Below are 19196 nucleotides of genomic sequence, written 5' to 3'. Positions count from 1 at the left end.
CTTTGAACAATATACATCTCAAGCAATTCAAACAAATCAATCGTCATCTATTCGAATTCGAGCGCTTTTTCTAGTAAAAAACGCCCGCCCAAACCGTGTCAACCCTCTTGCCCCTCGCCCCTGCGTATTCCCCGCGCACCCCCGAACAACCCCCGCGCGAATCATCGCTGACAATGCCGATTCAGTTTTATTGGTTCTACGATCTTTTTATGGCAATTCGCGGATCGCTTTCACATTTCGTTTGGGGTCCTTTGTCGTTGCTGATCTTTTTAACGAATTTTCTTTGGCAATTTTATTGTTTTCGATTGTTTGCATTATTCTGAGGTTTTGAATTTTTTGTACAATTCTGAAGCTTTTTTATTTTATGATTGATAATAAATATTATTTTTATTTTATTTAACAGATTCGCTACTTTTGTTTTAGTATAGAGATAATGATTACATTTAAAAGAATAGCAGTGGAGCTTCTTGTCGATTTTTTCCTCTAGAATTTATATTTCAAGCGGTAGTAGCTACACAATAAACGTAATTAAGGATTAACTTAATTATTATCTAATTGTAAAATACTTTTAAAGCCAACTTGACTAAAGATAATTTTGATTTTGATTTTAAGGACATAAAGGATACAACTTTATTAAAGTAGGTAGTTTTTCATATGAGCTTTTTACTTCAAAATTATGCTTTTGAGAGCACAAGAACATTCCGTCTAGTGCCTCCTAAGCTCACCTTATTAATGCAAATCCTTTTATCCTTTTTTTTTGAACAATGCATTCTAAGCAAAAATGCGCTTAGAAAAACTAACGACCAAGAATAATAGGCGCTAAGCGTGATGATATCGTATAATGAGGTCGCACCGATAACGATGCCGCTCGTTACTGCCGATTAGAAGTCAGTGTGACGTAGTAAAGCGACGGCAATAACTATGCGTTTTTTTAATCTGTATATTTTATAGGGCGGGAAAATAAAAATAAAAACACTCGCCGCAAATAGGGAGGATAAATAAAAAAACACTGACTGGTAAATAGGGGAGGAAGAAAGGGGACTAAAACTATTTTTGTTTTTTTTTTTTGTTTTTACGTAACGGTGTATTTTTTAGCTACGGTGTTTAATTATCAAGTTGAAATATAAATATTTTCAGTATTAATAAATGCAATAAAATTTTGAATGTTAAGAAATACAATATCATCCTTGTTAAACGAATTAGTGTAATCTAATAAATCAAACTGGAATTTTATTATCCGAAATTCTACAAAACTTTCGTGGAAATTCCCATCGGTAGCATTTTAATACATTCACATTATACCTAGTTAATACGATCTTAACTAACCTATTTTCTATGCAAATAGTCGATCATTTTCAAGAATGCTTCCTGAATCACTCACGTTACATAAGGAATTATTTATTACATATATTTAGATGCATTGGCGCAACGGTCACAGCACTGGTTGGCGATTGTGGGTTGGATCCCCGTACATGACAAACATTTGTATTGGCCATACAGATGGTTGAGGTGGTCTTGGTGTTTGTACAGTCCTTGTGTATCTCCCCACCGTGCCTTGGAGAGCACGTTAAGCCGTCGGTTCCGGTTGGTGTCATGTGCACATGATACCAATCGTTACTCATAGTAGTGAATATATGAGTCAACCCGCATTGGAGTAGCGTGGTGGATTAAGCTCTGACCCCTCTACACGGGGAAAGAGGCCTGTGCCTTAGTATATTATAGGCTGAAGCATATATATTTTCTTTTGAATTGTATATGTATAGGTACCTAAATATTTTCCCTAGTAATTAGGTACTGATTGTGAAAGAAATTGAATGACTTATTTATTTATTTATTGAACACTTACTACACGTACAAAGAGATATTTTTAATTAAATTGATATATCTAAAAAAATGTAATATAAAAAAACAGATTTTAGGATGACAAACAGGTTTTACACAAATTTTATTGAATATTTTGTTTTTGACAATATGACTAGCATTCGTAATATATTCTCAATAAATCAATTGAAACAAAGTTTCGAGACATCCATATAAGTATACCTAATGTAAAATTATTTTCATTTACGATATAAAAGAAAAAGTGGAAGGAACTCTGTGCATACATTTATTTCAAGAGTCTGCACACTATTAATTAACACGTAACTAATTTTAGAACACAAATATCAATTGAATTAAGATCAGTCATTGGTATTTATAGCTTCACGACAACAGCCTAATATGAAATGATGCATTGATTATAATAATTTATTTTACCTATTAAGTATATGTTAATTAACCTTTTATAACGTAAGAAAACAGTTATTGAGAAACAAACAATAAATTATCAAGAGCTAGTTCAAAGCTAAATAAGTTGTAGATATGTGATGTGTATATTTATGTATGTATACACCTAAATGAAATGTATATACGAGAATGATTTCCAAGACTGAACCGAATTAGATTGGTTAATCGCTTTTTATGTTCGTTATTTTCAGGAGTTTAAAGAAAATTTTAAAAAAAAGTAAAGGAAAATTTTCGAAAAAAAATCTGGTAAGAATTTTGCAGGCCAGCCAGTTTTAAATATAATTATGTAGAAATTATAAAAAAGGCTGTCAAGAAAGTAAGGATATAAATAAACGCTACGTTGGTGAACGCTGTAAATTGTTGCCATCTCAACTAAAAAATTCTAATGTATTTCAATTACTTACTACAACAAGCAAACTTTAAAGTTCACTTTATCGCAATACAATGAAATTTCTAAATATTTTATTTAATTTTTTTGTAAACATTTATATCAATATCGGAGTTGTTAATTTTGTAAGGCAAAATATAACTTTTCTCCAGCTATTGAGGGATATTTTTTTTGATGTAGTTTTTTTGATGTATATACCTTAAATAGTTAACAAGTGACGAAATTACTCCTTAGATGTTTTGCCATAGACTTAATTTTTTGATGTGAAACCTGATTGTTGGCGTGGCGACGCATCGCCCCGCTAAATGATGGAATATACTATACTATACATAATTATATGTACATACATGTATGTACTATACTGAGTTGTCGTGGTTTTAACGAAATTTTTGAATTAAAAATTATTACCTATATAAAAAAATGTTTATTAAATGTTTCACATCTGCCAGCCGTCACGTGACGGCTCACATTTTTTTAAATTAATTCTAGTTTATCTGATTTGTTAAAAAAAAATATTGTACTAATAACGATTTTTTTCAAATTCTACATATTTAATCATTCAATCTGATGTGATTATAAAAAGTCACTAATTTCTTTGACAGTTAATAAAGATTTAAACATTATAAGAAAGGGTTATAAGATATCCTTCAAACGCACACTTCGAAGCACCTAGTATAAAAAATGCACCGAATTATAAGTAATTGACTTCATACCTCATTTAACGGGAACAATTGACTGCATTTTTGTCATTTTTTAAAGATAACGTACCTTGAACCAACGTACTATGTAGTTTGTATTATGTAATTATTAAAATGTAAATTAAACGATGAATAAAAAAAATATATAAATTAAATGTATATTATTATTATAATAGCGACGCTATCGAAACTTTTTCTATCTTAAAAAACAATTGTTTAGCACTAAATTGAATATTATTTTTTTTTTTGAAAAAAATAAAATTGTTCATTCGTTATTGAAATAAATTTTATGCTATGTTGTTTATTTTGATATTAAATTTAATTCAACAAGAAATAAACGGAACATTATACTGGCTAAGAATAACTTTTATTAAGCTTTAAAACCGGTATATCACAAGATCCTAATCTCGAGGTTGTAAAATACCCGTATAAGTTGTAGGTACGTTACAAAAAGGCCAATTAAAACTTAAAATCGTGTAGTGTTAATTAAATAATTTTTTAATTTACGTATAAACTAATCTTAAACTTTACACCTAACTATACATAAAAATAATAAATGGTGTTATATTTGAAAATTAAGTAATAAGATGATATGTTAATAAGACTACATCTAATAAAAGTCCGTCGCAGTGTTATGCAAATAAAATGGTCAAACAATCTATGAAACCGATTCAAGTGTCATTTTTAGATTTTTTGTAGACCATTACAACCTGCATTGGCAAAAACGTAACGATGAAAAGAGTAGTTTACATATTGTTTTAACATAATATAATCTTGCTCATGTAATAGAGTGTTTGTCAGTAAATTATTTTTAAAAGCTCTATTACTTATGTACAAGAGCTATAAAAAGCTGAACTTAATCAGATTAGCGCGTTTTCATTATTCATACAAGAAAGAAACAAAAAGATTTATTATATATTTCTACACGCAGTTTTGACATTTGTGTTAATTAATAAACGTCTTTTACAGTATTTAATTTACGATAGTATATTACGCAATAAATTTGAAGATTAAAATAACTCTTAAAATTTAATGATTCTAATAACTATCATCTATTGAAGTGGGAAACCTTGTCAGTAAGAAAAATCTTTTACAGATATTAATGGAGTTGTCCTACAAAAATGGCCAGTTTTATTTCGAAAAAGGAAATAAATACTAGCAAAATAAATAAATTAAAGAGTTGTAAAATAAATGTTTTGCCATAAACATATTTATTAATATACGCTATAATATACGCCGTGGACTTGTTTAAAATCAACCCATACATTTGAAATTTGAATCATTGCCCGTCGCTGAGCCACCGGGCTGTAGCGTGTTTGTGACAGTAATGGAAGTGTTAGTAATATATGACTCAAAATTATGTGCACACATTTGTATATTAACCTGTCCAATAAAATTAGTCTATCTGACAGCACTTTGTCTATGATTAAACTGTTTTTGAATTGACATGGCCGGACTTTAGTAGTATCACAGCGTAAATGTTTCATAGGCTGTGGTATACTGTAGAACTATGGTACGTTACTGACTGTTGAGTATGGTTTTAGTGACTGTAGTTCGGTGCAAAAAAGTGTATGTAGAAAAACTGCGTTTCCATAAGCTCTGCAAGTTGTCTGTCATACATATACGAGTGTGTACGAATATTGTTCTTAATGGGTTATCGATTATTATCAGCAATGAATTTTTCAAATTACCTAGTCTAGCGTTTTGGTCATATGTTGTTTTATTTTGTTCGTTTCTAGTGTTTATTGGTAAAAAAATATTTTTAAAAAGTAAATACAAAAGTAATTCTCAATTACGCATATGTATAAAGTTCTAGTTATATAATTTTTATTGTAGAGTTTTAGAAAGAAGATATTTAAATTTTTTGTACTTTGAATTGAACTAATCTGATTATAGTTTTGTTAAAAAAGTAGCGAACTCTATACAATTTAACAAGCAATTAATAATATACAATTTATTTAAATTATAATTTTCATTGACATATTAATTAACATGTAACCATAGCGCTAAATTATAGAAATGAAAACAAACAAAAAAATCTGAAATTTACTATAAACGTCTGCACACCTGCAATCAGTGAACGCTTTGCCTCGTAACAAGCGAACGCGAAAGGATTCAGTGAGCGCATTAAAACCAGATGAGGGATAAAAGTTCCCGCAAATGATGCTAAATGATCGTTTCAAACGGGCGGTGGTGCCGCGCGGACTAACGACTCTTTATGAATGAATAACAGATCGGTTACAGACGGGATGGGATGTGTCGTGCGGACGCCTCGTTAGCGCTTGGCGGTCGGGCGGCGTAGAGTTGCGTTGGCGACGCGTCACGGCGCTGTCTACGATTATAATCAACGTTATGTACACAACTACATGCGTTTCTATTTTTATATACTTTAGTGTTGAGAAAATTAATAGCAATTTTAAGTAATACATACTACTAAGTTCTAACAATCGTTCTGGTGTAGTAGTACGCGTAGTCTAATACAACAACGATCGAGGGCTCAATTAAAGCTGGGATCAGATATTTGCATTTATACAAATATTTGTTTTAGGTCTGGGTGTTTGAACTTGTAGAGTTCCTCTATTAGACCTCGAAGAGCTCGTAAAGCTTTCGGTCCCAATTTTTAGAGAAATCACTAGAGAGCGATGGGTTTTCGTTGTAGGGAAATTATCCGCCTATCCGATAGAGTATCGTGCACTTAGCCAACACTGTATATCTTTCTTAATTAATACGTATCGCTCGTATATTTTTATTAAATATTTTAATTCGTTATAAGTTTAAGTAAGCAAAGTTGAAATTTACATAAATATGATAATTATGTAAAATGACATGAACAAAAAATTTGCCACCTTTTCATCCACATATTTTAGTTTTAAAAAAAATCAATTAAATTTCATATTTAGTCGGCGTTTCTCCCGCTCGTCTGTCGCAGCAGCACGGCCGATTGGTTTAGTTAGCAGTGAGCGTCGCGCCTCATTTGCTTGCCGCGACACCGACGTGCGACTTTGTTAGTACTCTTTTCACCCCGCACCAGATTCTAACTATTTCTCTGATAAATCGGTGTCATATAAACGTTTACGGGATGCATTTTGATCAACGCGTGGCGCACCTTTAATGATGTCTAGTGTAAATGTAGTTTAGGGACAGGGTTATTCTTTTAAAGATTTTTTTTAATATTTAATAGGTCCCTAAACATTCGTTTTGATTCTTTTTATCTCGTATTAAATATTATTATATATATTTTTTGTACAATATTTTGATATCATGATATAACGAAACAAAAATATATTTATGTATAAATAGAGAACTCCTCTAAAATGTCCCTAGGTTTAATTAGTCATCTATGTTATCTTTTAGGTTAAATTTATTTTGGAATTGTATTATTATTTAAGTTTTATATAGTATTTAGTTTAGCTTGTATAGAAAAATGTTTTTTTAGATATTCCTTCCTTAAGAAAAATCATTAGCTACAAGTTAATTTGCATTATTGCAAATTAACTTGTAGCTAATGATTTTTGTCTCAACCTGTATGTAGGTATTGTTATAATTGCCAATTAACTTACGCTGTGATTTATTTTTATTTGAGGCATGTCAGTCAGTTTATTATATATATATTTTTTTGTATTTAAGGCCAATGACTACTGAATGTACGTTTCGAGTTTTTTCTTTGTATTTTTTTAGATTCAGAAGAGGTTAATAAAGTCATGGTTATATACTTAATCGCGAATATACATTTATTAATTATAAATATATAGTGGTCCAATTATATCATATATCAGATTTACAAATACATATAAACTTTATTAAAAATTGCTATTTCGAATATATAGCGATTCAGGCTTTAACATTCCACAGCTGGGCATAGGTCTCTTTCTCCATTGTAGGAGAAATATCTAGAATATATAAATAAATAAAAATAGTAATAGATTCTTAGATCCTTTAAATAGATTCTTCAGAAGCTCATTACCGCAAGAGTCAAACCATACTTTTGCCTTGTCGTCACAATTAGATTTTTTTTAAATCCATCCAAAAGCGACCTTCTCATTTCTTCACTTCTAAATTTCTCTGATACAAAGTAAAATCGGGTCGCTGGTTGTTATTAATATTTGTAAATACCATTCATATACATATTATTCATTTATCATGATGGGAATAAGCTTTTTCGCTTTGGAAATTAACATTAATCGTTGCTATCAGACCCTATTGAATATTTCGCCCAACTAAATCTTCAGTACGATATACTCTAGTACTTAAACATATCTCTGTAATAAATATGAAGTGTGATATTCCTTTGTAGTTTTTCGTACTTTCTGTGTGGATGTACCTCAGGATGGCTCGGTGTGTGCGAGCCATTAAAACCGTTTGCCGATGTCAGGTGACGTGTGCGAAAAATAGTGGATCGGGTAGAGGGCAGGGGGTGACGTCAAGAGCTGTCGTTAGCGTTAATGATTTCTTAATGATTATGCCGCTGGCCTGCTATGCTTTGGTTTTGGTTTACTACATCGAAGTATTTTTAGATAGATATGACCTATATCTAGGTTTTTGATAAATTAGATACAATATGAAAGTGTGTAACACGGAACTTTAGGCGATACGGAGGTGTTAATGGAAGTTGATGTATTTTAATTGCAAATAGCAGATGATACGTTAACGATTGAGTCCATGGCCTACTTTTTATCGCGGCTTTTATATGACTCTGTTTTTATGGTAGTAATGTATGGTAGTATACCTTCGCTAATTAATATATCAATCAAATTATGTTTTAGTATGTAAATAACTTATTCTTATCTGAGACATTTTTATTATTTTTGCATATTGTACACTAATTTGAGGTCATTTAAAGCATATTGTACACTAATTTAAATTCATTGTAAGTTTCCATCATTAGGATGATGAACGGTGTCCACTTAATGAATAAAGTGAAAGTTTATACCGATGATAATAATGAACGATAAGACAAGTTATCGCGGCGAGCCCATCAAGAGGCGTGCTCTGCCGCTGGCGACCCATTAAAATAAAAAATAATCGATGCTTGCGAAATATCGAGGGCTTCCACTAATGACACCGCGAAAACAAAGCAGCGACACTGTACTAGGAAGCGGCAATGGTGGGTTAGATTGATTCTGGGCAGCCAAATTCCGATGGTGGTTTGAAAGTCATTAATTTTTTTTTTTTGTTGGCAGTTTATACACTTTTATTACAAATCAAAATGTTTTTTTTTTTTTTTGTTATAACATTTTGATACGATACAGCTGACTATTAGTAGCGCTCCTGTTTTACAGGTGGTTTGTTTATAGAATTAAATATTAATAATTTGGTTTAGGTTCAATTATCATAAACACAACACAATTTATAATAATTATTATTAATAAACGGATTACTTTGTTATGAAGAGATTTTTATTGGAACGAAGTTCCTTACGGCAGGCTTGACATTTGGCTGGGCGACCGAACTGAAAAAAATGTGATACTAAAACCGTAAGAAAAATATATAACAGAAGTGACGTAATATCAGTCACACGACTGTATAATATGCAGTTTATAAAACCAAAATATTACTAGTAAACTTTTTTTAAAATTATTTATGTAATTTTATACTGTCGACAAAAATAAATAAAGACACATGTTTTTTTTATATCACTTAATATTTTGAATTATTATTATTATTATTATTTTGTTGGATTTATTTTACTTTACGGTATTTTCTAAAATACTAATTTCCTAACTACTTTTATGTACTTAATTAAAAACCAATCAATAAAATTAAAAAAAAATCAAGAACTAGAAAATATATATAAAATTCAACGTTTTTTTTTCAAAATGTTTTGCTTCTATACTATCCGAAGGAACTTCGTTCCTACCTGGTGTCCCATGACACCGCATACTTAATTTTTAAATTAACTGTCGATTGAAATTTTAAACTAATTACCTATTATAAGAAATTTTGGAATGAAAATTTAAATGCCCAGCTTTTACATTCGCCTTAAACTGCATCAGAATAAAAACTTTAAAATCATTAAATAATTTGCGTTTTATTTGTATTTTGATTTTTTTTTACTGCGAAATTAAAAAAGTGAGGTTTTAGATTTTCGAACTGATCAGCTCAGAAGATATGAGAGATTTAACAAATTTATGTAAATGCCCTCAATATAGATATATAGATACATAAGATAGATAAGTAATTGCCTATTTCATGATATTTAAGGTGTATTGTTACGTGTTTATGAATACACGTTATATCTCTCTCACGTTATATCTACGTCTTATAATAATAATACTATATAATATGTGTTGGACAATCCATTTAACGAAGATAGGCAATATATTTTAGTACGTCTTTCCTCAAATTAACATGGGCAAAACCGCTGGGCACTGCTAGTTATTAAATAGTCAAAAAAAAAATAGTACTGAAATGTCTTATTGCTTTAAATTAAAACATTTTTTTTTTACCAAACTCTAATATTAGTCAGTTAATAAAACAATATGAAGTCCTCGCTTAAAAGTCGTTACTTTATATTGTTTTATTATATTCGGAATGTAGAGAAAATTTACGAGGTCGGTAAGTGAAATTTTATATCCTAAATTCGGTACATAATAGGCTAATTCACGTAGAAGATGTTTGCGGAGCGCCGCCGCGCATTCTCGTCCTCTTGTTTTTCTTACTAAATGAAATTATTGCACGAATAAAATATTTTACAGTCTGTCAATTTGGCGGGTTCACTTCGTTGAAATGTTCCGTCGGATATTAAGCAGAGGTTAAAATTTTATTTGCACGGAGTTATTGCCTGAATGCCGGCGTCTCGGCGTGATGTTGTTAAATTTTCTTCGGTGCATCGGGCTCGCTGGTGGGCCATTATTGCTTACAAGACAACGCCTTGGAATATAACAAAAATATTTATTTGTTTTGTGGTGTTTTGTTTGCAATGCTTGGAGATTTTTTATGGCTATTAATAATATTGATAATTTAATTGATTATTAAAAATATTTTTATATATTATGCATTTATAATATGTTATGCATTTTTTATCGTTGTATAATTGCTATAATGACAATCTATAAAACAAATTTAGGTGTAAGCGACGTCGTAAGTTTTTAAATGTTTTGTAGCGGTAAGAAAGAAAATGTAGAATCAGAAATGAATTCTCTTATAAATGAAATATTTATGTCTTTTAAAATAACAAAGTGAATCATTTTTCAGCTAGCAATATGAATATTCATTTTGAGAAAATAAAAGGAATAATATGTAGATTGAATTGAAGCACGGCTCGAAACAGCGAGATGGTTAGAGGGCGCGTCAGATTGAATGAACCTGTGATAGGAATGGAGTTGTATGCAACAAAGCTGATGTAATTGGTGCATTGTAGGCGGCCGCAGGCGGGCATCGTTAGCCTTTCTTTCGTAGACGCGGTTTTGTCCGGGCTTGTTAATTAACTATGAAATTAATTGATGCAGCAAAGTTTCCGAGTGAAACTTGAATTAATTGGCACGTCCGACTTCAGTCTAATTAGGAGCCCGAGGCTTTTCAGTTTTCAGTATCGCGCTCGTTGAAGCCGTGAAAAACACACACAAAAGTGTTGTGAGTGAACGGTTTGCGCACGCGAATTTTCGTATCAAAGTACGGCTGAACCGCTAATTGCGACTCGCTGCCGACTCCAAGATAGCGAGCACTTACAGGCGAAATAGCCACCAGTAAGGACACAATAAGATAATGAATTCTGTTAAGTGTGGCCACAGTTCCTATCGAGTACTTACAATTTGTATACTGTCTTCTTAACAACTTTATTTCTCATCCATTTCTTATCGTGTAAATAATAACTATACAAATACTCTCACGAGAGTAATAAAAACAAAATACAAAGTTATTCCGCAAGAGATATTAACTATTCAGTAAATTAATAACACACAAAACAATAATTTTTACCGATATAAAGTCAGAATGTGTTATTACTTCCCCGTGAATATCAGTATCGCATATAATATTTTAAGGCTCCTTCGATAAGGGCCATCGGAAACCAGGTTTGTCTTGAGGCTATATAATTAGCATACATTATGAATTATCGGAAATGACCCTCCGACACCCCTAATTACATGTTATTCGTTATCGGAATTCTCTGTAATAAATAGGTATTTCTTTATTATATGTTTCCGATTAGACAGATATATTTGCTGCGGTGAATCATATTTTATTACTGTTACGTGTTAATTGAGTTTACGGCGGTGATGTTTCTCGATCATTATTTATACTTAAGAGTGTGTGATATAATCTCGTCATTCTGTTATCTCATTTTTTTAATGAAAGTACCTACCTACCTATATAAGTACACTAGTAAAAGTAAATTCTTTTTTAGTCTTCGATGTATTAATAAAAATAATTATTGCAAACGACAATATTGGTAAAAGTTTAAGGCGTTATTTATAGAAAGTGAAATAAAATTTACATATTTTGGTACCTGATAAAATAGCTGTAAATATTTCACGCAGAAATATTGAGGCGAGTGGGAGCTTGGGGTGAAAATGGTGAAATACATATATCCAATCATTCAGTTTGTGCGACGGTGCCGGTGCGTCTCAACAGGCTTACGGACGTATTGCTCCGCAGGTTTTAAAATAAATACCACGTAAATACTTACTTTAAGAATACACGGTTGAATAATTTCACCAAGAACGTTAGCATTTATCTCCGTTATACCGAGCTTCGATACGATGTTTTTTGTACGTTTTGTATTTTTTAACGTTATGAACGGTTCTTATTTTATTTATTGATTTTATTCGAATTCTAATATTATTTTTCTAAGATTAATATTTCTTTTTAAGTTATTCATTCAACTTAAGTTAGTAAAGCCAAATATTAAGTGTAAGCGCATGTATTCATAGAGATAGAAGCTACAAGATACTACAAAAGTACAAGTCTCTAAAATGGTTGTAGCTGCTGCTAATTCTAATCGTCGCAAACGTAATATTATTTCTGATAAACAAACACCATGGGAGACAAAAATACCACACCGTATGGTGGTAGGTATCCGTATCGAACAAGTTGTTCTTGATAGCGTTTAGTGACCGGTCGCGGCCATAAAAAGCGAATACCATTCGACCATTACTATCTATCAAGCACCATTTAGGCAGACGTATATCGCCATTGATTTTTTAAGCAACTTCAAAAAAAGGAGAAGGTTACTCAATTCGACCGTATATATATATTTAATGTATGTTCGGGGCTAACTCCGTCGTTTAGAAGCGATTCTGATAATTCTTTTTTTGTTGGAAATGAGATATCCCTAGTTTGGTACCATGATAAGGAAACCAGGATCTGATGATGGGATCCCAAAGTAATCGAGGGAAACTCTCGAAAATCCGCATAACTTTTAACTGGGTGTACCGATTTTAATGATTTTTAATTTAATGGAAAGCCGATGTTTATCACGTGGTCACATTTAAATTTCATCGAGAGCTGATTATAGCTTTTGAAGTAATCTTTGATAATGCGTATTTGTTTGACTATTTTTTCGTCTCTACGTTGTATTACTTGTCGATATAATTGAAGTTGGTTTTTCTTCATTTGCCTGCAAACACAATTATATTATTAATATTGCAAATTGCTTCGTTGCGCGATTAATCAACATGTTTCTGTCATTTTCATGCGTCTAAGGCACTCTCCTTTTTAAATATTTAATATAAAATTAAGCACAGTGAGTAAAAGGACATTCGTATTACGAGTATTAAGAGTTGCTAACGATTGTGTAAGGCCAGCGATCAAGATGCACTTATCCACACAAGAACGCTTAGAAGCACGAAGTCAAATCTAAAGTCACACGTAGCTACAAATAAATTTAATATTTTTATAATACTCCAAGTGTATAGTACTCAGCGGAGTGACCGTTAATGACCTGTCCGGTAATGCGAAATCACCTCGTTAGCGAAAGAGGGACCATTGTCGCGGTAAAGAGTTCTTGATTCTTACTGAGATAATATCTTATTCGAAAGGTCTTGGCCTTGATAAATGATTAAATTATAGATTTGTCATATTTTGTTAATGATGATTTATTATGTTGACACTTTTAACAAAAGTGGTAAATATAAAGCTTATACCTGCTCAACAAACTACAAGGAGACATATACCCTATTCGCTGACTGTAATCTAATAAAGAAGTTGAAAATTTTGATTCATCACACGTCATTTCATTTCCTTTCATAACTATGAAATTGATGTTTAAATTAAATCACCGAAAATCTAGAATTTAAAATGAGAATTCAAGTTAAAAACTGATATCAGAGATTGAACATTGTTTTAGTTTTAAATACTATTATAGTAAAGATAAAGATGTGTGGGTTGATAACCATTTTCAAAAACGATACAATATTTTTTTTTCCTAATTCTACTCAGAAGAATTTAGAATCCTAATCGGTGGTAGGTTCACGTATACAATTAGTAATTTATTAAAGAATAATATAATATATATTATAAAAATGGGCATTCTAAAGTTCTTTTGAGGTCAACTCTTTCAAAACTTTTGATTTTGGTTTTTTGATAACCTAGAATTGTAGATTCACAGTATCAAACTGAATCTAAGTCTGACCAATTTTGGAAATATTATATTATATTTATTTAAACTTGCATGTTTTGTAAAGTTAACATATAGTCTAGATTATTTTGTACACAATATATTTAAAACGCATAGTCTTTGTCAATACAAAATAGAAAATAATTTTCTAAAAGTGTAAAATGATTTTCAACTCGTACCCTCAGTGCAAACTAACAAATCGAGCTAATATATGCGAATGTACTTACGTATGCATTCCCATCATAACGCTCAAAACCTAACCTTGTAAGTGAACACGACGAGTTCACGCAAACATTCAGGATACGGGATTCTCTCCAGTGCAAGTTCAAATATATTCATAGTTCACCGTTATTTTAAACTCCGGTAAAATATGAAAGATATCTGCTCAAAGACTCTATATTCCGGTTTCTACATATAATTGATATTACTTTTACAGTTAGCAAAGTTAGAATAATATTCAAATTTATTAATAAGCACGATAAACATAAAGATTTTAGTAGTTAGTAATTTTTCGAAGTTGCTCTTAAACAAGGAAATTATCTATACTATATCTACTATATTATAAAGCTGAAGAGTTTGTTTGTTTGTTTGTTTGAATGCGCTAATCTCAGGAACTACTGGTCCGATTTGAAAAATTCTTTCAGTGTTAGATAGCCCATTTATCGAGGAAGGTTAAAGGCTATTTATCATCATGCTAAGATCAATAGGAGCGAAGCACTAATGAAAAATGTTTGAACTATTCAACGCGGACGAAGTCGCAGACAGTAGCTAGTGATATGTAATACAGATACTGTAAGAAGCAAATCGATATAAGTTATATTATTTAACTGCAACGCACGTAAATACATTTATTTTATTAATAAACATAAGCATATTTGTAAACTGTTTGTAACAGCATATGTGTAATAGTATTCTATTACACCATCAATCACAACGATATATGTTATAGCTGATTTAAAATATAAGTTCAAAAGGCGACTATCTCATCATTAGTACCTACACTAAACTAAACGGTTAAGTGTTAGTTAACCGAGTGGCTGAAAACAACGTATAATTTATAGTAACTTAGAAAATAATCAACTATCTGGTTATGTATGACAAATAGTCATACAATTTTGAATGCTACATTAAAACTGTTAAAAATCTACTTTTAAATGTAACAGAGATTCAAATATGTAACTAGCCTTTTTGCAATAGCGTGTACAATGACATTATTCAAAGAATGACCTAGCCATTTAATTAAATGGAATACTTTAAGTAGTTAGTAGGCTGCTATCGGTATATAGTATTTACATTTACCGTTTAATTTATGCGTAGATTTTAATTAGTAGAAGTTCATATCAAATGCATACTTATGACTGCTTGTAAAAAAATTATTGAAAAAATAACCATTAACAGTAATTTTTAATTAAATTAAATCATTTACGTGTTACTGAACATAGCCTTTATATTAAATAAATTTATTTCTACTTAAATACTTAAATATTTTACCACAATTTAAAAGCACATACGCGATCAATATAAAATAAAAATATTTCCATAATTATATGCATCGAATCTCTGTTTAAAGATGCCAACCATTAAGTTGTGTGATGTTTACCATTAAGTTTAGAATCTAGAGTTAGGTTGGCAAATATTCACTCCAGACAAACGCAAATACGCAGACCAAGACAAATACCTGTATGGCCAATACAACTGTGGCAAATTTGACAACCAACGACTACTATGTCGTTTGTCAGACACAAGCGGAAACTATTAAATTGATTAATAGGTACTTAGAGATTTAGAATAATACAGGAGATAGGTACTATTTGTTCAAATTTTCCACAGGACTGATAGTTATGTGGATAGAATACAACAAGTTAATAATGCATTTAAGACTAGTTTTTTACAGATTATCATCAGAAATTATTATCATCAGTCTTTTTTATTCCTTTTTTAAGTTGGTTAAATTCAAAAGGAACAATATAAACAGCTCAATATTTACCAGTTCCCAAAAAGTTAGGTGAAAAATCTGTAATTAATGTGATCAAACGTCAAGATAATCAGTCATATTTTAGAAATATTTTAGGTATGTTAACTTTTCTACATCATTGGGAAAATAAATGGTAGAAGAATATGAACATTTTATTTTTAAATCCGACTCCCGAACTCGACTACCGAAAATAGACAAATATGTATAATTTCTTTATAATTACAACAAAAAAACAACCGGATAGTTATTGTTTTGAAGAATGTAGGTTGTTGTAGTTTTATTGTAATCAGCTTAAAGAATTGCTTTTTAATAAATTAAAAAACTTATGAGTTCTCAACATTTTAACTTAATCTTTTGATGGTGCGATTATTACTTTAATGACAATTTAAATATAACTTTTGTATGAATGTGCTAAAATCTTACGATTACGGATGTGTCACATTTAACACTATCGAAACTGCATTTATTTAGCAACATTTACCTTAACACGGAACGGCACTTAAATTTTTAAAGAAAACACGACATGCCAACAACAATAACACAAACAACAATACGCTATTAGACAAGTTGGAAATTTTCCGGTTATTTTCGATTCACGCCGATTGTTACTGTCGACTCGGCCATTTCGAGGGCTATAACTCCGTTCGAGTGCTACGTCAAGTGAGGTCTATGGCCTATGTCGCTATGGTATCGTATATCCAAGGAAAGAATATTTACGGGCTCTATAATGACCGAGATTTATCGAGATCGGCGTAATTAGCGGGCGCGCCTATTTATATCCTATTCACTAGACGAGTCGAGTCGCAGCAACTTTATTAATACTGATTTATCGGTGTTAATGAGGCATTTGAACATGCCGCGCCCGATATTTAATTTATTGAATTTAATTTTTATGTAATATATTTATAGAGTTCTAACGAAGTTTATCATATTTATTATAACTCGAATCAGTTACACTAAGTAAAATCGATGTTTATCTGTCGTAAATTAGTATAAATATGTTGGTCCGAGCCGAATGCGCCGGCGCCGAGGGCGAGCGTAAATCACGCAGAACCGCTTATTAAGTTGTTACGGCCGCCATGTTTGTTGCCCACGCGTGCCTGCTCTCTGCAATATGTCCACGCCCTTATATTTGTGCTCACAATCTTGTAGTCTCGCTTAAACTTACACTTTTTTCTACAATACAACACTTAAGTATTTTAAGTTATTCTAAAATAAATCTTGCATCAATTATTACGGCGGATAAATCTTTCTTTGTCTAAACGCTAAGTGCGTTCGACATATATTTCATACCGTTTGTTTAAAACTTAAAGGCAATGCTATTTATGGACTGTGTAAAAAATTAAAGATGACAGCTCATTTTATGAGTTTTCCGACGACTTCAAACAGTCAGTAATTCATTGAAAGATGCTGAGCTTTTTGCCATAATAAATATATTACAGGTAAGCTTTGGTATTGTGTAAGGCAATAGACGAGAAAGTTGTGCTTCTTTGTAAATGCAGACAACAATGAGCCATTACGAATTAGCTATCGATTTATCTGCCAATGGTTTTCACGGCCCCATTCCGGATCCACGCCTCCGGTCGTAGGCGGGCATAAGATGAATATTATCTTTAACGTTTGCTTTTGCGATAATCTAATGTAGTCAACCTTTTGTTAATTTGTAAGTCGAATGGGATATTTTTGTAACAGAACTATTTCACTTTACTTGTTAAATATCAAAACTTTTTTATGTTTTCTAAATATAAAACTCGTCTGGAAAGTTTAGACTTACCGACATCGATTTACCACGGCCGAGTATATTTCTTACTTTAATCTGAAATGAAACAATACATACCAACACCCTTTTGTATGAATTGCTTAGTTTTAATTTCATAGATTAAGATGTATGTTAAAAAAACTGGAAATTTGCTTATAAAATGAAATATTTTGGACAATAACTTTAGGAAATCGTGTAAAATGACACAGCTTATTGTAACGAATGTGTATCCAATTCTATACTGTTGTAGGAACTGAAACACATTAGCTTTTTGGGTATTTTTGTTTTTTTTTGTAGCCTTAATTTGTGGAAATACTTAACACAGATGAGATGATGAGTATACTAGCAATTATTGTTGAAAAGTTTCTCATATACACTAGGTATATATCAGTTTTGATTATAGTTTTCACGTCTCTTAATATCATCATAACAACAAAGGTATGTTAAGTTTGAAATAACGGTGAATACGTGATGTTATGCCCATGAGAGTGCACCTCGTCTTCTTGGACCTCTGGAGCAATGGAAAAAAGGTAATCGTATTTGTTATTATCTCGTGAGGCTTCGATTATTGGCCAATGCTCGGCCTCAGTGGTTTGGTAATGGGAATACTTTTTGTTTTACCCGCACGATTCGCCTTGACGGGAAAATTGTGATTTTTTTGTTTTGTTTTCATTTAAGATATCTCATTAACAATATTAATATGTTCAAATTTATAAACTTCGGTTTTATACAAATTTTTACTTTCAGAGCAATACAATACAGACATACAGAGCAAATCAAAGAAAAAATTCTATTTTTACGGCCCTACGAAACCTACTTTATAAACATAATTTTTGATAAAATATTGTCTAGACTGGCCTTGTGAAAAAATCTACTATTATGAGATCTTTAAAAGCGCCTTTAGCAGATGAAAGGTTATTAGTTTTTAATTACAAATAAAGAATACGTATTTTGGCTTTTTAGTAGTTCCGTCATTAAAGGAGTTAAAAAGTAAAATTAAAGGGAAAATGTTGTCTGGTAGTTTTGTCGTTAAAACCAGAAAATTCAAAGTTTATTTTTGTGGTTTAATAAGAAATAAGTAATTACGTGCTTTAGGTTTTTACACTATTTTTAAATGGGATTAAAAGATCAAAATCATGGAGCTGGCTTTTATAAAGCTCAATATTAGTAAAACTATTGGACTATTGCTTTGAAATTTATTCCTAATGATGAACCTAAATGAGCATGGAACGGTGTTCTTTTTTTACATAGCTAGGTCGGCAAACAAACGTACGGCTTATCTGATGGCATGCGATCACCATAGCTTATAGATTATAGCTTGTAACACCAGAAGCGTCGCAAGCACGTTGCCGACCCTATCACTCACCAACAGGAACATAAAACTGCTTGAAAACAGTATTATTTAGCTGTGATCGAGGTCGTGGTACTAGGTCAAGGTACCCTAGTTGGGCTGCTCCATATTTTGAGCAGGAAATTTCCTGCTGTGCCCTACCTCAGCTAAATGTGGTGTATGTAAGAGCTTCCTACTTTTTGGC

Source organism: Melitaea cinxia, chromosome 3, assembly GCF_905220565.1.
Source record: "Melitaea cinxia chromosome 3, ilMelCinx1.1, whole genome shotgun sequence".
Classification (NCBI taxonomy): Eukaryota; Metazoa; Arthropoda; class Insecta; order Lepidoptera; family Nymphalidae; genus Melitaea; species Melitaea cinxia.
The sequence above is the reverse complement of the archived record's forward strand: the minus strand, read 5'-3'. Positions refer to the sequence as shown.